We start from the raw sequence: 19658 nt of genomic DNA, 5'->3' as shown, positions 1-19658 counted from the left end.
AAATGTAGTTGGTTGACAAATGTAAATAGTGAAAAGAAATGCTAAAAGAAAAAAAAAGAAATAATGTAGCATTGTTTCTTGAAGAAAACAGGTCTTTGTGCGTGGATTTTGAAATACAGAGAGCAGGCTGCAGAAGCGATTTTTACAACATTGTGTCAAAAACCTAGCAGTGTTCCAGCCTAACCAAAACAGGCTTTTGAATTGGACCAATGAGTTTAAAGCAAACACGCAGAGACACAGAACCAACGGAATTCAAATGTGAGAGTTGACAACCTGAAGCCATCCAGATCACAGGAATGCTGGGCGGCACGGTAGCACAGTGGTTAGCACTGCTGCTTCACAGCTCCAGGGTCCTGGGTTCAATTCCTGGCTTGGGTCACTGTTTGTGTGGAGTTTGCACGTTCTCCTCGTGTCTGCGTGGGTTTCCTCCGGGTACTCCGGTTTACTCCCACAGTCCAAAGATGTGCGGGTTAGGTTGATTGGTCATACTAAGAAATTGCCCCTTAGTGTCCAGAGATGCGTAGGTTAGAGGGATTAGTGGGTAAATGTGTAGGGATATGGGGGTAGGGCCTGGGTGGGATTGTGTTCGGTGCAGACTCGATGGGCCGAAGGGCCTCTTTCTGCACTGTAGGGTTCTATGATTCTAATTCCAGGGATATAAACCCGGACAAGGGAAGGTAATTGAGTCATAAGGAGGGTAGGCGAGGGTCTCATGTAAATCCTGTAGTTTCATGAATGTCTTAACAAAATCACCATCACAATATGGAAAGATACCATCTCAGAAAGTATTCCATACAAGAGCATCACTGAAGAAAGTTTATACTTCCAAAAGACACTTGTTTGTATATTAGTTGAGACTGATTAAACTCTGTAATGATTTATTTCATTATTCCTGAAGGAGTCTTGTAATATTTAAACAGCAGACTATTGGGATTTTATTCAGTTTGCTAATTGTTTTAATAAGGCTGTCACCAGTTTAAAAATGAAGACCTGTTAATTGTCCATGATAGAGAGTGTCAGATTGTACTTTAATCTACCAAAACCAGTAGCTTCCTATTAGCTCACACACACTCGTATAAGATTATGAGGCAAGGTATCTCCCTTTGGATGGTTCCAAAATCGCGCAGAGGGATACATCACCTCCGCGTTGTAACATCTTTACACACAGCTCAATCACAAGGTCCTTCCTTGGAAGCAAAACAAAATGATTTTTTATGAAATCCTGAAATGCGATATTTGATTTATTATTTGACTTGATTTGATTTCTTGTTGTCACATGTATTAGTACACTGTGAAAGTCATTGTTTCTTGCCAGCTATACAGACAAAGCATGCCGTTCATAGAGAAGGAAATGAGAGAATGCAGGATGCGGTGTTACAGTCATAGATAGGGTGTAGAGAAACATCAACTTAATGTGAGGTAAGTCCATTCAAAAGTCTGACAGCAGCAGGGAAGAAGCTATTCTTGAGTCAGTTGGTAAGTGACCTCAAACTTTTGTATCTTTTTCCCGATGGAAGAAGTTGGAAGAGAAAATGCTTGGGATGCATGGAGTCCTGAATGATGCTGGCTGCCTTTCTGAGGCAGCAGGAAATGTAGACAGAGTCAGTGGATGGGAGGTTGCTTTATAAGAAATAGGAGCAGGAGTAGGCCATCTGGCCCTTCGAGCCTGCCCCGCCATTCGATAAGATCATGGCTGATCTGTCGTGGCTCAGTTCCACATTCCCGCCCTCTCCCCATAACCCTTAATCCCCTCTCTTATAAAAAACCCATCAACCCGCTTCTTGAAAATATTTAGCGAGGCAGCCTCCACCACTTCAACGGGCAGAGAATTCCAGAGATTCACCACCCTTTGAGTGAAGAAGTTCCTCCTCAACTCCGTTCTAAAACGCCCCCCCTTTATCTTGAGGCTGTGCCCCCTAGTCCTACTGTCTTTTTTGAGCGGGAAGAGTCTCTCCACCTCTATCCTATCCATCCCATTCATCATCTTATACGTCTCAATGAGATCTCCCCTCATTCTTCTAAACTCCAACGAGTACAAGCCTAGTTTATTCAGCCTCTCCTCATAGCTCAACCCCCTCAACTCTGGTATCAGCCTAGTAAACCTCCTCTGCACTCCCTCCAAGGCCAAAATATCCTTGCGCAGGTGCGGCGCCCAAAACTGCACACAGTACTTCAGCTGCGGCCTCACCAATGCCCTATACAGCTGCAGCAAGACCTCCCTACTTTTATATTCAATCCCCTTCGCTATGAAGGCCAGCATCCCATTTGCCTTCCTGACCACCTGCTGCACCTGCAAGCTGGGTTTTTGCGACTCATGCACAAGGACCCCGAGGTCCCTCTGCACCGTCGCCTGCTGCAGGATTATGTGATGGATTGGCTATATTCACAACCTTTCGTAGTTCCTTGCGGTCTTGGGCAGAGCACGAGCCATACCGAGCTGTGATACAACCAGAAAGAATGCCTTCTATGGTGCATTTGTAAAAGTTGGTGAGAATCGTAGCTGACATGCCAAATTTCCTTAGTCTTCTGAGAAAGTAGAGACAGTGGTGGGCTTTCTTAACTATAGTGTCGGCCTGGGGGGTACCAGGATAGGTTGTTGGTGATGTGGACATCTAAAAACTTGAAGCTCACAATCCTTTCTACTTCATCCCCATTGATGTAGACAGGGGCATGTTCTCCTTTACGCTTCCTGAAGTCAATGACAATTTCGTTCATTTTGTTGACATTGTGGGCGTAATTATTGTTGCCGCACCAGTTCACCAGATTCTCGATCTCATTCCTGTACTTTGTCTCACCATTGTTTGAGATCTGACCAACTACGGTGGTTCATCAGCAAACTTGAAAATTGAATCGGAGGGGAATTTGGCCACACAGTGATCGGTGTATAAGGAGTATAGTAAGGGGCGGAGAACACAGCCTTGTAGGGCACCAGTATTGAGGATGATCATGGAGGAGGTGTAGTTGCCTATCCTTACTGATTGCGGTCTGTGAGTTGGGAAGTTCAGGATCCAGTCACAGAGGGATGTGCTGAGGCCCATGCCCCGGAGTTTGGGGATGGGTTTCATGGGAATAATAGTGTTGATGGCTGAGCTGTAGTCAATAAATAGGAGTGTGACATGGGTATCCTTGTTATCTAGGTGTTCCAGGGTTGAGTGCAGGAACAGGGAGATGGCGTCTGCTGTGGACCTTTTGCGGAGGTCAGCAAACTGTTGTGGATCCAGGCAATCTGGGAGGTTGGAACTGATTTGTGCCATGACTAACCTTCCGATGCATTTCATAATGCACCAGGGACCCATTTCAATTCTGGCCGATCGTCATTAAGGCACGCTGCTTGTTTTTTTCTTAGGTACCAGGATGATGGTCACCTTCTCGAAGCAGATAGGGACCTCAGGTTGTTATAAAGAGAGGTTGAAGATCTCTGTGAATACCCCTGCTTGCTGATCCGCGCAGGATCTGAACGCTCGTCCGGGTACTCCATCCGGGCCAGTCGCTTTCCGTGGGTTGACCTTCAAGAAACCCACTCTGACAGGTTCATCCAGAGCTTATTGTCATCATAGAAATAAATAATTGGATTGAGTTTTTTGTCTTATGACCCTAGCTGAGTTAATTGGTAATCATACTGGTGCTTATAGTTACTGAACAGTTTCGAAGTTATGAGTATATAAAAATATCTGCATGTCAGAACTTTCTTACTGACCTTAAAATTAATTGCTGTTTACCAAGTTAGCACATTTGGAAGTTCAATTCTGTCACCATTCTTGACCTGTGGGTTAAATGCTTCATTAAAGTCCTCTCTAGGCTGATTAATAAAAACTTTCATCGAATTCTCCACCACCGTCCACATTCAAAACATATTCAGGACGGAATTCTTCAACCTTGCTTGTGGCTGTAATTCTCCGGTCTCGCTGCAATGAATGGGGATTTGACTGTATATTGAACTCACCTTTCTTGCTGGCAGTGGTGGCAGTGGGGTGTGCGAGATAGGAGAATTCCACCCACAATTTCAGATGAGAAGCAGCCCCATGGATTTAGGGGTGGCACAATGCTGAAGACTGCTGCCTCACAGCATCAGGGACCCATTTCAATTCTGGCCTCGGGTCACTGTCTGTGTGGAGTTTGTAAGTTCACCCTGTGTCTGCGTGGGTTCACTGCGAGTGCTCTGGTTTCCTTCCACAATCTAAAGATGTGCAGGTTAGGTTGACTGGCCCTCAATTGCCCGTTTGTGTCAGGGAGATTAGTAGGGTAAATATGTGGAATTACGGGGATAGGGCCTGGGTGGGATTGTTTTCTGTGCATGCTCAATGGGCCAATTGACCTCTTTCTACACTGTAGGGATTCTTTGATTCACACAATGATTAATTTCAGTGAATAGTGATTAATCTGAAACACCACTCTGCAGTTGCTGCCTCATCTGTTTACTGTTTCCAGCACCTTCTATTTTTATTTTAATGGACTTATTGCTGAATTACCCACAATAGCATTTTCTGTCACCTTTCGATGTGTAAATTCAGTTGACAATATCACTGCAAGAATGCCAGTCCCATTCAGTCAACAGCTGCTTTCTCAGAAACTCATCTCACTATATTTTCCTTGGAAAGTTACAAAAGTCATGGGGAGGGGTAAGAAAACAGCTCTCCCTCCCCCACCCAAGCTTGTCCCATAACATGATGGCCAAGGTGCATACTGCTTGCTAACCTTTGGCCCAACTTTATTGCAGATGCATTCTTCAGGTCAGCAACCATTACAACTGAAAGTATGTGGACCAACTACAGAAGTGGAAACTTGATTTATGGACAATGCCTTTCACTCAGTTCTGGAAATCATTTTAGCTTCAATGGTGGGTGCGTTCCTTTGACTTTAATGGGTTAATCAAAGAAGTTTTCACTTTTCTGTAAGCAATCAATAAGAACATGCTACAGTAAATTATTTATGCATTCTTCAATCCCAAATTCAAATTGATGAGATTTACAGTATCAAGGATAACCAAGATCCCTTGGCAACACTCCAGTGGTGATGTATTGATTCAAAAATCTGCATTTTGCATGATAGCTTACACTTAAATTGTGTTGAAGATTCCTCAAGATACCTTCAATGATTTTCTCTGCTCAAAGTGCAGATAATAGAAAGCTATGGGACTTTATGTGGATTTCCCCTGATATTGCTCTTGTAAAGACGCAACTTGTCTCGTGATTCAAATATTTTGCCTTTACATCGTTGAGCTTGTCCTGAATTACCAGGGGCATTGGATTCTATGTTCTCCTTTGCAATGATCTTCAGAAAGGACAGCAATTTTCCTTGTATAAAATAGGAAGTGTACAGGCAGCATTAAAGTAAAGTTAAAGTTGATTTATTTGTCACAGGTAGGTTTAAATTAACACTGCAATGAAGTTACTGTGAAAATCCCCTAGTCGCCACACTCCTGCACCTGTTTGGGTACACTGAGGGAGAATTTAGCACGGCCAATAATCACGTGCTTCTTTCAACTTATGGCCATTTTTGTTTATTTTTTTTTAGTGCCACAAGTAGGCTTACATTAACACTGCAATGAGTTTACTGTGAAAACCCCTTACTCCTCATACTCTGATGCCTGTTCAGGTACACTGAGGGAGAATTTGCCATGACCAATGCATCTAACCAGCAATCTTTTGGACTGTGGGAGGAAACTGGAGCACCCAGAGGGAACCCACGCAGGCACAGGGAGAACGTGTATACTCTGCACAGACAGTGACCCAAGCTGGGAATTGAACCCGGGTCCCTGGTGCTGACTACAGTGCCACCATGTCACCCTTTAATCACATGTCATAGGAAAATACACTTTTACTCATTGTATAGCTCAATATTTTGATTGCTGATTTTAAACATTTCCACAAGATAAAATTTCCATATAGAATCATAGAATCCCTGCAGAAGGAGGCCATTTGGCTCATCGTGTCTGCACCAACTCTCTGTCACAGCATTCCACCCAGGCCCTATCCTCATAACCTAACGTATTTATCTCGCTAATCCCCCTAACCTACGCAACTTGGGACACTAATGGGCAATTCGGCATGGCAAATCCACCTAACCTGCACATCTTTGGAATGTGGGAGGAAACTGGAGAATCCGTCTTCACTGCAGCAGGAGCGTGGTATGATCAAGCGGTAAGATCATGCCCTATAGAATCATAGAATCCCTACAGTGCAGAAGGAGGCCATTCGGTCTAGGTCGAGCCTGCACCAACAACAATCCCACCCAAACCCCAATGTAACCCCATGTGTTTAACCTGCTAATCCCCCTGACACACTAACGGGCAACTTATCATGGCCAATCAACCTAACCCATACATATCTGGGAGGAAACCAGAGCACCTGGAGTGGGAGAATGTATAAATCTCAAACAGACAGTGACCCGAGGCAGGAATCGAACCCAGGTTTCCAGAACTGAGAGGCAGCAGTGCTAAGCACTGTGTTGCCCCAGAAGCACATTCTACTTGCATGATTGTTTTCACTGTTTGGCAAGGGGAACAAGTTCACCCCCTCCTCATAAAAATGGACATAATGGTGTGGATGACCCTCACTGCTAATTGCACCGTGTTGCTATCTGAATGAATTCCCCATGGGTACAAACTTTTGAATTCGGGACACAGACAAAAGTGGAAGTGAATTATCTTTTATTTTTTAGTTTTATCTTTTATGAAGATTCTTGCCAATGATTATTATTCCTGCAGCTGACTTCACTCCAATTTTATTTTTACACCAGTTGAAAAGTGACATGAAAACTAGAAGGCCTACAAGAATTGTACTCATTGACAATTTAGGAGAAAGATGAATTGACAAATTCTCCAGTTAACAGTATACCAGTTTACTGACTGCATGGTTGCATCTAGAATTCCCATTCTTCATTTTGGTTACAAGGAAGAGTCCTCTCTCTTGGTGTCCTGGCTGAGAGAGCAGGTTTTGCGTAATAGGAGGTTGTAAAGTAACTTACACACATCATGCCCAGTAGAGGAATGTTTTCTGCGTTACTTTAATAAATGGAATTGGTTTGGAATCTTCTGAAACTAACTTTCTCTTAAAAATGGACACTGAAAGGCTGCTGTAAGAGTGCTGAGGATCCGATAACTTCTTCATTCCCTGCACTGACTCAGAATGATCTCAAGTCTTTAGAAGGTTACGCAATCACGGGTGCTTGCTCTTGAATGGACATACCGGGTGAGATTTTACCAGCCCTCCTGCCATGGGAATTGGAGCGGGCAAAGGGCAGAGTATGACCTCGGGTGGGACTTTACGGTTCCAGGGCAAGTGAGGCCATAAAACCCTGGCTACCAAGTCAAAAACCATCTTCTAGTGTTTGCGGACTTCACTGAAACTCCAAATCAATGGGCCTCCAGGTCAACTGGCTCTAAACCTGGAACTTAACAAAGGGAAGTGTAGACAAACCAGCTCACTGTAAGTAAGTGTGGATGATCCAGCCATTTCCCACTTGTGTTTCAGACGTCCAGATAATTCTGGGTGGACAATAGAAGCATTGATCATGTAATCAAAACTGTCTTCAGTTAACAAATCTTTTACTTCAAGAACCAGAGAGGATCCAACCAGATCCAACAATAATTGGAGCAATAGCAGCAGACAGGGAAGCAACATTGATGCCTGTCTAAAACCTGGAGACAACAATATCGGAAAGATCTTCCTTTTCACGTCCACCAGTGCACAAATTTGACCTTGTGGAATTGAGGCAGAGAGCGGTGGGGGGTTTTAGAGGGTGTTTTGTAGCTGAGATATCAGCCATTGCACAGGGTGGAGAGCAGCCCATGAGGAACAGAGAAAAGAGACTTTGTTTGGGATGGGGAGAGTGAAGGCTTTTTTGAGTGACCAGTGAGGAGTGGATCAGTGGAGCGCTCCTACTCTTCCTGGCCCAGATGGAGTGCTAAGAAAAGCGCTTAACCTTTGGAGACAAAGGATCCTTTTCCTCTCTGATTTGTGATCCATGGCAAACACTTGCAGCAGCAGTGATCTTTAAACCAAGCTCTGAATTGAACTGTGGGATACTGACATACGTTAAATGTGGTTGTGGGCACAGTGGTCAGCACTGCTGTCTCTTAGCACCAGTGATTCCAGCTTTGGATGAATGCCTGTGGGAGTTAGCGTGTTCTCCCTGTGTCTGCGTAGGTTTCCTCTGGGTGCTCCGGTTTCCCCCCACAGTCCAAAGATATGCTGGTTAGGTGGATTGGCCATGCTAAATTGTCCTTTAGTGTCCAAAGATGTGTAGGTTAGGTAGATTAGCCATGGTAAATGGATAGGGTTATGCGTATAAGGGAGGGGTGGGCCTGAGTAAAGATGTTGTCTCGGAGAGTCAGTAGAGACGCATTGTGCTGAATGGCCTCCTTCTACACTGTAGGGATTCTAAGATTCTGTGATAGTGTCCTGCTTCTTCACAGAATGACACTTGGACTCCACAATATCAATTCCATAAAAAAGGGTGTGTGCGTGGCAAATTGGGGACAAGTTTCCCATCTTTATGTCTTTAACCCATCCTGTTGACACTGTCCCTCTGTGGGTTTAATGTTGAATCCAGTGTGTTAGATAGTTTGCTGAGATGCCTCTGCTTCAACTGATGAAAGCCAGAAACAGAGTTTACAATTTTGCAAGGGTTTCCTCTTTATGCAAATCTAGAATTTTTCCTTCAAATTTTCAGTGAATCCGGGTTTGATTCCCAACTTGGATCACTGTTTGTGTGGAGTCTGCACATTCTCTCTCTGTCTGCGTGAGTTTGCTCTGGTTTCTTCCCACAATTTGAAAGGCATGCTGGTTAGGCCATGCTAAGTTCCCCTTTAGTTGTACCCAAACAGGCTCCGGAAGCGTGGCAAGTAGAGGATTTTCACAGGAACTTCATTGCGGTGTTAATGTAAGCCTATTTGTGACCCGAGTAAACTTCAAACTATTACTCTGTGTGATGCTTGAAATTTAGCTGGGTCTCTTTGCGAGGAATCTCCTAGGTAGTTTGATGCGGACTCTAGAAATGCTGATTTTCATTACAATAAGAAAAGGTAACCTATTTTCTGTTGTATGGCCGTTAGATAGTCTAGTTTTTATTTTCTATGTTTGCCTGTTCCTCTGTTTGGGTTTTCCCTAACTCACACACAATCACTTAAGAGATAAATGAAGTGGACCTGGAATTTTTGGTTTGCTTGGACCTCAGGATTACAGAAAGTGATACATTCATCCAGAAAAACATTGGAAAGATTTGCAGCTGAAGCTTTAAAAAATGTTGTTTTTGATCCCTAGGTAGCTTTCCTGATCTTTAGAATTTGTCTGGTCCTTAGATTTGTCTTAGTTAGGTGGGTTTTTTGCTGAAAAAAGGGCTTAAATTAAAGAAAGATACCAATATTAAATATGCGCTTCAGAGTTCTTTCTTTTAATCTTGCCCATTCAAGCATGCAATAACAAAATTGATATCTGCAACAACTTCAAGTAGATACGTCCCAGTGGTTTGGCCTGCAGAATTAAATAAACTAGCTTGTAGTTCCATTAAAATCCTATTGAGTTGCCAGAAGCCCAGATAACAAGACAGGGGAGAAAATTGACACTGTTGAACGTTCGGTCTGGAAATCACCTCATACTCAGGCCAGCACACATCATATCCTGAGGTGGAAATCTCCTTTTAGATATTGGACTAAAACCTAATGAAGTGCATTGGACCATAGAGAAATTGGTTCAGAGTTTTACGCAAAACTAAAAACTCAGTGGCTAAATAGGCAAGGGGGTGATGTGGAAGGAGGGGAGAATCTTGTTGCTGAGGCCTTTTTTTGCAACGGATCTTTTGTGGAGTGCTTACCAATCCAGTACAACCTTGATAGCTTCTACAGAAACATTGGAACGAAGGTAGACCCCTGAGTCGTGCATCAGTGTACTTAATTCAAGAGATGTTTTAAAGTGTTTCAAAATGTTATTTATGAGTAAAGTAAGACCAAAATGGATCAAGAAGTGTGGATGCTTAGGACACTACAGCGCAAAAGGAGACCATTCAGCCCATCAAGTCTGCATCGACCACAATCCCATCCAGGCCCTATCCCCATAATCCCATGCATCTACTCTAGCTAGTCCTCCTGGCACTAAGCGGCAATTTAGCATAGCAATTTAACCCACACATCTTTGGACTCTGAAAGGGAAGCAGAGCACCTGGAGGAATCCCAGATAGACATGAGGAGAATGTTCAAACTCCACACAGGCAGTGACCCAAATCAAGAATCGAATCCAGATCCCTGGCACTGTGAGGCAGTGGTGCGAACTACTGTGCGACTGTGCCACCCATAACCTTACCTTCATAATCCTGCATCATGGCACAGTGGTTAGCTCTGCTGCCTCACGGTGCCAGGGACCTGGGTTCAATTCTGGCCTTGGGTGACTGTCTTTGTAGAGTTTTCATGTTCTCCCCGTGTCCACGTGGGTTTCCTCTGGTGCTCCAGTTTTCTCGCACAGCCCAAAAATGTGTAGATTAGTTTGATTGGCCATGCTAAATTGCCCCTTTGTCCCAAGATGTGTAGCTTACTGGGATTAACGGTGTAAATATATGGGGTTACGGGAATAGGCTCTGGTTAAAAAAAAGTTGGTGCAGGTTTGATGGGCTGAATGGCCTCCTTCAGTACTGTAGGGATTCTATGATTACTATTAATCATATCAAAACACTTGGAAGGTGGAATTGGTAACACCTGCATGGCAAATTGTTGCGAATTGGCTGTCGATTTTTCACCATTCCAATTTTTATTCTTTATTGGCTTGGAAAATCTAAACATCAAACCAAGTAAAAGTGGCAATAAGACTAGGAGGTATGTCTAAAAAAGCGTTTGAACTATCATTTGAATTTCAGTAGCGAGAAGATCAAGTGCAGTGAAGAAAAAGGTGGCTGATTCAGTACGAACCCATTTCGCACAGCTGGCATAGATCAATTTTATCCTCTTTGTTGGCCAGTGAGGTGATACATTACGCTGAAATCTTTACAACATTAATTTCTGGGCCAAAGATTGTGAAAGTGATGTGTACAAGAAATAAAGGACTGAAGAAATTATTTTGACACAGTACAAAGAAATATAAAATAGAAGGGACATGAAATGAAGAAAATAAGATCTGGAGTGTCTCGTATAAAACTCAAACAGTAAATATGAAATATTTCAATTCTAGCTGCTTCAGTTTTAATATTTTATGCTGCGATGATTCTGGCTATTTGATGTAACTTATTTCCAAGAACTGTGTATGTGTTAACTATAGATTTTCTTTTTCATTATGGAGTTGAGAATATTGAAGTTCAATGCTTCAGACATGAAAAGCATCCGTGACTCCTTTCTCAGAAGTGTGTTCATTGTTTTGGGAAGTACTTTGTGCCCAACCTGCTGTTACACCACTTTCGGTTCCTTCAACTGAGAGACAAGTAGACTGATGCACGTTGTTGAGTACACATTGAGCTTAATGCTCTTGCATGGTTAAACACCATTTCCCGAGTTTTACAGGTAGGAGTTTCTATCCAAAAAAAGTCACTGATCGTAGCTCCTGAATAATATTGCAATTATATAATAAGCATCTGATTCCCCCTTTCCATTAACACACACTAGAAAATCATTAAACCTCAAAATAAATTGTTTGATTTACAATTGCTTTCTTCACTAATATAATTGTACATACATGTGTATAATATGTTGACATAGGGATGTAATTGCTTAAATTGGAATTTTTTAAAAATATGGTAAACCCTGTAAATAGTTTAATTTTGAATATACATTAAGTAAATTTACATTTTGGTAATGAATGCTTTGGAAGATATGCCTTGGCTCAATGTGAGCACAACACAAGACATTTCTTAATTATCTGCTTGCTGTTCCAGTTGAATTGCTCCCTACAGTCCCTGTCTGTGCATCAAATTCAATGGAGTCAGTGGAGTGTACTTTTGTCTAGAGCATTGATTTTGCTGCTGCTTTGCAATATTTGGATAACCCTCTCGTGACTAGTACATTGCAGCAATACCAACTGACTCATGAACAGCTTCTTCCCTGCCGCCATCAGACTTTTGAATGGACCTACCATACATTAAGCTGATCTTTCTCTAGCTATGACCATAACACTACATTCTGCACCCTCTCCTCTCCTTCTCCCCTATGTACACTATGAATGGTATGCTTTGTCTATATAGTGCACAAGAAACAATACTTTTCACTGTAACCCAATATCTGTGACAATAATGAATCAAATAAAAAAAAAACATCAAATCAGGGCCATTTGGCCCATTGGGTCTGCACCAACTCACTGACAGAGTATCTTACCCAAACCCTCTCCCCTGTCCTATCCCCATAACCGCACACATTTTCCATGGTTAATCCATGAACAGTATTCTATGAATGGTATGCTTTGTCTGTGCAGTGTGCAAGAAACAATACTTTGCACTGTTTGCTAACATATGTGACAATAATAAATCAAATCAAATCAAGTCAATGTTAAGGTACTAAGCAGATTTACATTCTGGCAGACAGTCCAGTCAGAGGCAAAATCATGTTTTTAAAAATAAAAATAACTATCAAAAAGTGCCGCACCCTTAATATCCAGTCCAGGACTGCAATGGGCCATGGATATTCTAGTTGGAGCCCTCTTGTACAAATTAGTACGGATGGGTTACCTTAGTGTTACGACACCCAGTTGTGCTATAAAGCAAAGGATTCACACAGACAGCTGTGGGCCTGGAAGACCTGGTGTGACAGAAGCTTTGATGCCCTGGTTGCACATACTGTCTCCTGTGGAAAAGGCCTTGCGCAAGAGCCAAGAGGAAGCACATACACAGTAATTAAAAACAAAACCATGTACTGCACTAACATTATGTTTTAAATACTCCTGATCGGCTCCCAACAATTTACTATGATTACAGTCATTTAATTTCTTTCCTAAACTGCAGTTCTCTTTCTCAACTGTGAACATATCAGTTTGTTCACTTGCTATCTGTTCTTTTATCTATTTCCTGGAAACAAGTATTTCCTGTTGCCATTTCTTTTTTTAACGTGGTCCTGATTTTTTTTTCTGGTCACACTGAATGCTAATTGCTTGGGCAAAAGAACCCAAAACTCCATGTTTATTGATTATTGATGCGAGTGGGGACCAGTCTTCACTCCTTTGTTTCACTCCTTAGGTGATCTTCTCAGGTCCCAGTCTAGGTAACAAAATACAAGTGAAATTACAAGTTCAGGCTTGTTCATTGGTTGCTCTTGTTGGAGACAAGTTGTTCACATGTAGAGATGACATGTAGAGAGCCCATCTTTGGTTCTGGATTTCCGTTGTCTTAGTTTGGAGTTTTATTAAATGCCTTTAGCAGACTCGTACACAGCAGTGTAGAGTCGCTCAAACAAGTACTCTGCTACTCAGTTAAATGATAAAATAAAACAATTTGGGGAAGTAACTGACCTGCGCCTAGTCTGTCTGAAACGGATGGAAATCTCAGCCTGCTTTTGGGACTGTCCCAGATCAGACATACTCCTTGGATGAACAATCTCATTTGTGGTTGAAAAAGATAGGCCTCACAAACACTTCAATGGGTAAGAAGAACTGATCTAAATCAAATCAAATATTTTTTAACCTATCTGAAAAACCATAGAAATCCTACAGTACAGAAAGAGGCCATTTGGCCCATCAAGTCTGCACTGATCACAGTCCCACCCAGACCCCACACCCCCCATATTTTACCCACTAACCTACACATCTTAGGATACTAAGAGGCAATTTTTTTTTAAGCATGGCCGATCAACCTCACCTGCACATCTTTGGACTCTGGGAGGAAACCCACACAGACACGAGGAGAACGCGCAAACTCCACACAGACAGTGACCCAAGCTAGGAATCGAACCCAGATCCCTGGAGCTGTGAAGCAGCAGTGCTAACCACTGTGCTACCATGCCGCCCAAGCAGGCAATTCATGGTATTCACAACATTGATAGACCAAGCAAATGCAACTATAATCTTTTTTTCTATTAGAGAACCCAAGTTTCATTAATGTGACTGACAGATATTTAAGATATTCATCAATATTTAAAGTATTATTTTAACCTTAAATCCCGAGGAGAAAGCTATTGAGTCTGGCAACATTACCTATATCTCAATTAAGGGGAAAAGTATCATTGCTACACTACAATAACTGCACCTTTACTTTAATAGATATTGGAGTGAATGCAACAAGTCTAAAAATTCTACTGTGTGGTTCCAATATTTATATCAAGGTAGAACTGAACCAACAGGGAACATATTAGACATACATGCTGGACAAAATTCTTTGTTTTAGTCAACATCCTTTAAACAAATAGGATACCGAGAGGTGCAGACGATGGTCACTCAGTTCCCAGGATTCAGTTAACAAGTTGTTTTGGGACATCCTTAAAGTTATCCATTTTTAGGATGTGGTTATCTAACAATTTATTGATGCTTTGCTGAGGTGATTCAGAGGCCAGTTCCTTTTTTGTCAGGACTGTTTTGTGTCAGAGAATATACCGCATCTTATGCCGTAGGATATTAGTGTCCTTCGGCACAAAATTATGCCCGGGCATGTTTATAAATTTATGAACTTTTGTCCAGTGAATAAACTTTGCTTTCAATTTTTAATCCCTACTTCATAAGAAAATAATTCTTTTTAATCAAATATAACTTCTTATTTAAAGCTGTCTTCTTATACCTCTGTATTCCTTCACATGCCTTCTTAATTCCAATGGGTGCATTCTCTTAAGTTATTATTCATATCATATTCTGTCAATTAGAACCTACAGCATAATCAGAAGAAGAAATAGAAGAACGCTACAAGCTACAGGGGTTAGCATTGCTGCCTCACAGAGCCAGGGACCCAGGTTCAATTCCTGGCTTGTGTCACTGTCTGTGTGGAGTCTGTATGTTCTCCCCATGTCTGCATGTGTTTTCTCTAGGTGCTCCAGTTTCCTCCTACAGTCTAAAAGACACGCTGATTAGGTGCATTGCCAGGCTAAATTCTCCCTTACCCGAACAGGTGCCGGAGTGTGGCGATCAGGGAATTTTCACCGTAACTTCATTGCAGTGTTAATGTAAGCTGACTTGTCACACCAATAACTAATATTTAATCTTTATCTTCTAAGCTTAGAGTAGTACAGAGCCAAAAAAGGAACCACATTTTGAAAATTCCTACTTTTCTTTGGTTTGTGGCAACTTCCATTCACCACTCTAACCCAGGCTCTAAAGAAATAATATTAACCACACTCCAAAAGAGAAAATGCTAGAAAACCTCAGCTGGTCTGGCAGCACCTGTAATGAGAGAGAGAAAGGAGCTGACATTTCGAGTCCAGATGACCCTTTGTCTGACCCTGTTGAGATTTTCCAGCATTTTCTCTTTTGGTTTCAGATTCCAGAATTCACAGTAATTTGCTTTTATCCACCCTCATTATGGACAGAGTTGATCAGGAGGAGGGGTAGGACGATGGAGGGGAGATGGGACTTTAAGGAAAATGAAGCTTCTCTGAATGAAATGCAATAATTTTGCAATGTAAAGGCATGAAACCATTCTGACATTTTTGCTAATTAAATGACACCACTACCTTCAGTAGCAGGGAGAATCTGACTTCCCTGATTATAACAAAGTGAGTGATGGTAGCATCATGTGGAGAATGGACATTTTCAAATGAAGACAGAACACAATTCTCCTGAAGAGGAGCCAGGTCCAAGGAGGCCAACTATCAACTCCTTCTCGTGTGAAATTTCTAGCATAAAAGAGATACATCCTTTGGCAGTGGCATAATGGTTAGTGCTGCTGCCTCACAGTGCCAGGGGCCTGGGTTCAATTCCCAGCTTGGGTCACTGTCTGTGTGAAATCTGCACGTTCTCCCCATGTCTGCGTAGGTTTCCTCCGGGTGCTCTGGTTTCCTCCCACAGTCCGAAGATGTGCGGGTTAGGTGGATTGGCCATGCTAAATTGCCCCTTTAATGTCTGGGGGCTACAGAGATAGGTGCTGGGTGGGACAGTGGTCGGTGCAGACTTGATGGGCTGAATGGCCTCTTCTGTATTGTAGAGATTCTTTGAACTGTTTGATTGATACGTTAGTTGGTTTTTGAAATACTCTCCCTTCAACTTCTTCCACTACTATGTTTTCTGATCGTGTTTATGTGAGTTTCCTCTGGATGCTCTGGTTTCTTTCCACAGTCCAAAAGGCATGCTGGTTAGGTGCATTGGCCAAGCTAAGATTCACCCTCAAGAGTATCCGAACAGACACTGGAATGTGGCAACTAGGGAATTTTCACAGTAACTTCATTGCAGTATTAATGTAAACCTGCTTTTGACACAAATAAATAAACTTTATTGCTTCCTGATGTTATCAATGATAGGTCTTGACATCATTCACTGTGTGGAGAAGCACAATTAAGTGTGAAGGTTATCATAGCTTGGTGATGGAGTGTGCTGCGAATATTGGAATAACCTCATTTATTAACAACACTAGTGTTATCTCTTACTGGTGGGGAAGAGAATGGCAGTGATCCTTACAGTATAGGCAACATCTGACAGTCAGGAGATCTGTGAAAGAGAGATACATTGAATCCAGAGCTTTCAATAAAGGGTGCATAGACCACAGGTTGTCTATATGCTATGTTGTTAGTACAGCCAAAAGGTAAATGATGGCTTAGTGATATTATTACTAGACTATTAATCCAAAAACTCAGCCGTTATTCAGAGGACCCAGGTTCAAGTCCCGCCACGACAGCTGGTGGAATTTGAATTCAATAAAAAAAATCTGGAATTAAGAATCAAATGATGACCAAGCACCACCGCCAATTGTCGGGAAAACCCATCTGGTTCAATAATGTCCTTCAGAGAAGGAAATCGCTATCCTTACCTGTTCTGGCCTATATGTGATTCCAGAGTCACAGTAGTATGATAGCTCTCAACTGGCCTCTGAAATGGCCTAGCAAGCCACTCAGTTCAAGGGTGACTGGGGATGGGCAATAAATGTTGGCAGGCTAGTGAGGTCCATGTCTCACAAATGAATGAAACAAAATAGTGAAACTTCATTCCTTTCTGTAGGTATTTCAGAGGGACCCTCTCTTGTTGTGTTTTTGTCTTTGCTCCCTTGGTCAAGGTTTAATTGCAGATTATTTTGTTCTGATCTTGGCTAAAATTTGGCCTGAAACATTGCATTTCCTCCATATCACATGTAGTTTAGAAGCAGTTTGGGAATTTTGCTTAATGGCATTATTAGGCAGCAATAACCAATATTCTTCCAGATTCCTGAAGCCTCCGAGAAAATTCAACTCCAAGAATTGTCAATCATTACACATGAGGGAAGAACATCACTGTGATGGCTTTCTAAAAGGAAATTAAGGTTAAAGTTTCCTTTGCATTACAACAAACAACGCCTGATTTTAACTCTGCAGTCTTAGAGAATTTATTTTGAGTGAGTTAAAACTAAGCCATCAAATCAGACAGCGTAATAGATTGTAATTGTTCATTTTTTTTCTGTGCATTACAAAAAACATTGACAGATGCATTTAAGAGTGGGAACCTGGTGTTATAAATACAAATGAGAATTCATTTATCAGAAAAAAGTATTTCTGATAAATATCCAGTTCAGTACCTCTGAGTGACTTGATTTTAAATCACTAATAAAAACTAAACTATATAGAACTATTTGCTAATTCCATTGGTGTACATTGGTCAGTTTCATAGTAAATTCAATTTTTTTTAGTATTTAAAAACTTATAACATCTATTCACTAATGGCTGTGTGTAAAAACATCTTGGTCGGGATTTTCCAGGCCTTCCCGCAGGTGGGATCTTGTCCTCCTGCTGAAGGCCACACATCCCACCCCCCCCCCCCCCCCCCCACCCCTCCATCAACCACTTGTATCTTCCCCTGGTTAACACCCTATCCACTGACCATCCAAACAATTTTCCCTCAACCACTCGATTTAACCTCCATCCTCAGACTATCGCACCCCATATCCTCCCGACAACTCTCACTCTCCGATTACCCCGCTGACCAGTGCCTACCCCAAACTTTCCCACCACCCCCCACAACCACCAGACCTACTCCTCACCATCCAATCCTTTCCTTGACCATCCAATTTCGCCCCCCCTACCCTCATGACAACCCTGACACTTCAATTACCCTCCTGACCCATCCATCATCTCCAACCACTGCCCAACCTTCCCCCCGCCCTCATCTCCCCAACCAGCTGACCCACTCCTGAACCACCCTAGCCCCTCACCACTGATCTTGCACACTTACCTAGTCCCTGGCTTCCCAAAGTGATTTGGACCTTTAAACTTACCAGTTTACAGCAGTTAGTGCTGTGAAAAGGGATGTTGCTTCACATCCCCTGGTGAACCTGCACTTCACTGGAAGGACACCGTGGAGCTTCTATCATGCATGTTTCTCAGCAGGCCCAGGTTGGAAGATTGCGTGGCTTCCTGTGCAACGAATTCCTGGCCTGGATAAATAAAGGAGCAAAGTGGCAATTGGACGGTGATTGACACCTCATGGATATTCTGGGACATCTAGGGTCATGTCCAGTTTTGTGGGCAGTGTTCATGTTCACCATAATTGTTAAATCAGTGGTACAAATCATGCAACTTGATTTGCTTTGGCCTTTTCTCACTTTCATACTTTCACAACATTTTGCCTTGGTTTAGTCAATTGCAGACACATTTGACAAAGTATCAGAAAAATGTGAGGCCCTGATCATTGAAATTCAATGTGATTCAAGGGGAAATATACAGAATGAGTTCAACCCTCAGATCCATTTATTCACACGGACATTTTTGTATCACAGCTTGGTATGGCTCCTGTTCTGTCCAAGACCACAAGAAACTACAAAGAGTTGTCAATGAAGCCCAATCCATTCCATCACACAAACCAGCCTCTCATCTACTGATCCCGTCTCCATTTCCCGCAGTCCCGGAAAAGCAGCTAACATAATCAAGAACTCCACGCACTCTGGACTCTCCTCCACCTTCTTCTGTCAGAAAAAAGGATACAGAAGTCTGAAAATATGTACCACCTCACTCAAAAACAGCTTCTTCGCAGCTGCCATCAGGCAATTTTGAGTGGACCGACTTCAAATTAAGTTGATTTTTCTCTACACCCTAGCTATGGCTATAATATTAAATTCTGCACCCTCTTCTTCTCTATATATGATATTTTAGGGTCTGTTCTCTTCCTACATTAGATGTAGGCAAAACTAGTCTGAAGTGAAAGTTCTTTTATTGATTAGCATTTAAAATTAAAAAGTACTGAGAGCGAAATAAATGGATTTACTGGAGAAAGAGAGAAGGTGGGGGGGTGGTTTCTGGTGGGGGGCAGAAAGCTGGTCCTGATACAGACTTCAACTTGAACTTGTACAGGATTCAATGCAACTGAATGCATATAGCTGTATAGAGCATAATAACCTTTTGCTTATCTGTGTTATGAAATTACTGGTACAGACAGTCCCAAACTTTCATGAACAATTTGCAGCTGGATGACCATGAAAAACTTGCTTATGTAAAACTCTGCTTGCATTGTACTTTCAAATGTAGTCAATTTCCAAGTTCATCCCAGAGTTCCCAGCTGAATTTTAAAATGTGGTCAAGATAGCTGTAAATTAGTTACATAGGTAGAAATACCTTAAAATGAAGCCTCTTAACTAAAGCAAACCGTACAAAGGAT

The sequence above is a fragment of the Carcharhinus amblyrhynchos genome, chromosome 29 (assembly GCF_965287045.1).
Source record: "Carcharhinus amblyrhynchos chromosome 29, sCarAmb.v2.hapA, whole genome shotgun sequence".
Lineage (NCBI taxonomy): Eukaryota > Metazoa > Chordata > Chondrichthyes > Carcharhiniformes > Carcharhinidae > Carcharhinus > Carcharhinus amblyrhynchos.
Note: the sequence above shows the minus strand (reverse complement) of the source record.